The sequence below is a fragment of the Salmo salar genome, chromosome ssa13 (genome assembly GCF_905237065.1).
Source record: "Salmo salar chromosome ssa13, Ssal_v3.1, whole genome shotgun sequence".
NCBI classification, from domain to species: domain Eukaryota; kingdom Metazoa; phylum Chordata; class Actinopteri; order Salmoniformes; family Salmonidae; genus Salmo; species Salmo salar.
The window spans coordinates 84235761-84240245 of record NC_059454.1 but is presented as its reverse complement, the minus strand read 5'-3'; positions in this window follow the sequence as shown (position 1 = coordinate 84240245).

The window sequence follows — 4485 nt, the reverse complement described above, 5'->3', positions numbered from 1 at the left end:
CAGTACGTTGTCTTTTTTTTTTTGCCTGTCAAAATTGGACAAATCATTATCAATCAACCATAAAATATTTAACAAATTTTAAATGCATAACTCATACAGTACTTACATCTCTGAGATAATATAAAATAAGAATACAAAAACTTTACAGGTCAGTATTGTGAGTAAGTGCAATGTGTATGTCCTTTGACTGTGTGAATGTTTTCCAGAACCACTCAGCGCTCATTGAGAGAGAATACCAGTCAGTTTACAGTAGTTACCGCTGAGAGAAACTGGATTTTCATTAGTACTTCTGGAAAAAAAAAAGAGAGAACCAAATCATATCAGGTAAGGAATTTCAACGACACCTGTAAAAGTGGGAATGCAACACAATGAGGTATCTGTTATCCATCACATACTCTGCAGTAGACCCCAGGGTGCCCCGGCGGGCACAGCCCACCCCCCAGCTCACCACCCACACCAGCTGCCAAAACCAGGATAGGAACACGAGGGGACCCCCACTGTCACCCTGGGAGAGAGGGAGAGAAAGAGGGAGAGAAAGCGAAAGAAATGGCATTAGAAGACAGATCAATGCGAAGTGTGACTACATTGCCAGTGTGATAGTCTAGCTAACTTACTGAAGGTAGACATTTTGTAGGCCTGTGTGTAATGGTGGAGGAGCTTTACCTGATACGTGTCCACTTTGCCCTCCACCAACCACACTGAGCCGAGAGAAAGAAAGAGGATGCGTTAGAGGCAATCGGCAGTTGAAACAATAACAAAGCCAAATCCCCACCCATTTCAGTAAAAAGGTGAGGGATGGGGCTGACCTCCATGATATCATAATTGTATTTTGAACCATGTTAAGACTATATGTTTGTGTATATTTACTTTGGCTTAAAACAAGCTTAATCTTTGGCAACAAAGTATATTATGCTCAGATGGGGTACAACAGTTAAACTCAGTTTACGAGGCATTGATAAAGAATGTAATTTAAGAATCAATGGGTGTGTATGTGTATGTATATATGTATATGTGTATATATGTATATGTGTTTATATATATGTATGTATATGTGATATATGTATATGTGTTTATATATATGTATGTATATGTGTATATGTATATATATGTATGTATGTATGTGTATATGTATGTATGTGTATATGTATGTATGTGTATATGTATGTATGTGTATATGTATGTATGTGTATATGTATGTATGTATGTGTATATGTATGTATGTGTATATGTATGTATGTGTATATGTATGTATGTGTGTATGTATGTATGTGTATATATGTATGCATGTATGTGTATATATGTATGCATGTATGTGTATATATGTATGCATGTATGTGTATATTATATGCATGTGTGTGTATATTATATGCATGTGTGTGTATAGTGTATGTATGTATGTATGTGTGTATATGCATGTATGTGTGTATATGTATGTATGTGTATATATGTATGTATATGTATATATGTGTGTGTGTGTGTGTGTATATATATATATATATATATATATCATTAATTTATAAGTCCAAAAATGTATGTAGCAACTGCAGATTGCCCCTTTAAGGGAAAGTAGAGGCAGAGAGAGATATGGTGAGACGAGAGCATGATGATAGAGAGAAGGTAAAACAGACAGTGGAGTGGGTGCTGTTGGTTTTGCTTGGGAAGATGGCATTGGCTGTTTGGCTGGACACAGGTGAGCTCAGCCTCTTTACCGGTGCAGTCTGCTTTCCCATAACACGCCGTCGCCGTTGATGAACTTCAATGACTGGGAGCAGAAGAAGAACTTGCTGTCGACAAGATGCCAGACTGGAGGAGACGAGTGGAAGATATAGAATGGAGAAGGGTAGAGAGGATGAAAGGGGAAAAGAGAATCTGAAGGTGCAATTCTACAGGCGACATTACAACAGGAATATGACTTAGAGAAACTCCAGACTTTAAATTGTAGTTAAAGGTTTTGGAGACATGAGATGGAGGGGAGAAATACTGAAGTAAGCGCCCACAGCCAATATCCCCAGTGTGAACAGTACACAACACACAGTGATAGGGGTCATCTTCTTAGACCTCTAGTTTCCTTGGTCCCTCCGGTCCACCATAATCTGCCTCTTCTGGCGTTGAGGCATGATCAGAGCCATCGGTGTGAGAGAGGTGAGGACAGTTAAAGAAGTCAGTTGTAAAAAAAAGTATTTAAAAAAGGTTCCTCTCCTATTTGTCACTACTACTAATAATAATAATAATAATAGTACACAGGCTACAGTATGATGTGGTACTCCAGGCAATGTACAGCAATCTGTTTTAACTCGAGACAGATCTAAATGTATGGGCTTGGTGCTCTTAACAGTAGTGTATGTGAATCTAAAGGGAGGGGGGCATATGGGCTCAACAGTAGAAAAACGATCTTATTAACCTCTAACATTTATGAAAATCTATATTTTTCAATATATACACACTTGTAGAGTGAAACACACTATGTTCTGTTCTCATATCTTACAATGTGCCCACCAAGCTGTCCTCACTCAGCCCTGATGTTCTCTCTATCAGCTTCTCTCCAGAGGAGTCAGGTGGGGCTTCTGCAAAGCTCTAGAAAGTAGCCTTCAAACAGACAGATGCCACAATGCCATTACTTTCACAACCACTTCATGTGACCAATCAGCAGTCAGGGCAGGACCTTAGCTAATCAGCTAATTGGTTTGGTGTAAGGAGGTGAGGTGATTACAGGATAATACCAGAGGCGGAAGACGAAGCGAGACATCTCACTCGCTCCTTTTTTATTGGTTCATATACAGTCAATTAGCTAAGCAGGCCAGACCCAGCTTCTAATGAGGGGGTTTGATTAATCACGCCTGTGTGTGTGTTTTGCATCATCTGAAATTTGATCGCATTTGATTTGGAACTCCGTCCGACAGCAAAGTAGTCTCAAAACAAAAGTAATTAAGCATATGTAGTAAATAGGATACATTTTTTTGATAAAAACACTGTCTTCCCAATGAAAACTAGCTTAAATTCTCACATTTATTTCATGGAAAAGAGATTCTGGACAATGCAGCATGCTTGTTGACAACATGACCGACTGGTGCAGATTACGGTTTGATTTGAGAAGAGTGCTCCTCCCTCCCCGCTTTTGCCCGATGACGTGACGAGCCCGGATTTAAATACCAGGCCAGTGTAAAATACCTCCCTCACATTGGTGCAAGAGCCAACCTTTAAAGAGAAACTACCCCTAAAAAAATATATTTTCATTTAGAAAACCAGGTGTGGCATCTACAGTATGAGTCAAACATGTATTATTCTGTCAAAATGTCCTACAATGTGTAAATAGGATCATTTTGGTGATAAAGTCAGTCTTGTACAAAACAGAGTATTGTGATCGTGACTGCATCACAACGTAAATGAAGATTGGGTTTGTTTCAATCCAGCCCACAGCTGGCAGCACACAAGTAAAAAGCTCTGCATGGTCAATCTGACATCCACAGAAGTTAGAACAAACATACTTTTTGCACATCACAAAGCCGTTGTGAAGGAAGTGAGTGTGTTTATACAGGACCTCCCACCCCCTCCAACCAATCATGTCAATGCAGAGCCCTCCATATTACTACAACATTTGAGAGGTGCACGGCAATGCAGTACGGAGCTTGTTTTGGCCTCTGCAATTGTGTCACACTCTCCATATGAAGCCACCACATTTTCAGATCAAGCATAAATTGGCTTTAAATCATCAATTTGGAGTGCAGCTGCACAAGATCCTATTGTAATGCCTGTGATAAATTTGGGTTGACTTTGGATCTCTATGGGGCTAGTTATGGACCATCATTAAATTACACAATGCACATCGGCCAATATAAAAATCCCAATAGCTCCAAATTTCAATGACTTAATAAACCTCAAAGCATCTATAAATTGTCATTTACATTGTGTAAATTGACGGTTCCCAACTAACCTCGGAGATGGTTAGCCTTTGGATAGTCTAACCAACTCTGCCACAACTGAAGCAAATTGGCGCAATAATTTAGCTAACTTTTCCCACCTGCAAACACACGAGACACCTACATCAAACCACACCCCGAAACCAACTCACGTTTGAATTTAGTCACAGCCGCTAGCATTTCTTTATAAACCAAATCTAAAACAAGGACAAATCAGGAAGTGCAGTAGCCCTTTAAGCAGACCAGAACTGTGACCATTAAAAACAAACATTTAACAGCCTAAGCGGTGGGCCTCCTGAGTGGCGTAGTGGTCTAAGGCACAGCATCGCAGTGCTGGAGGCATCACTACAGACCCGGGTTCTCCCAGCCGCGACCGGGAGACCCATGAGGCGGTGCACAATTGGCCCAGCGTCGTCCGGGTTAGGGGAGGGTTTGGCCAGCTGGGATGTCCTTGTCCCATCTTGCTCTTGCGACTCCGGTGGCAGGCCGGGTGCATGCACGCTGACACGGTCGCCAGTTGTACCACGTTCCCTCTGACACATTGGTGCATCTGGCTTCCGGGTTAAGC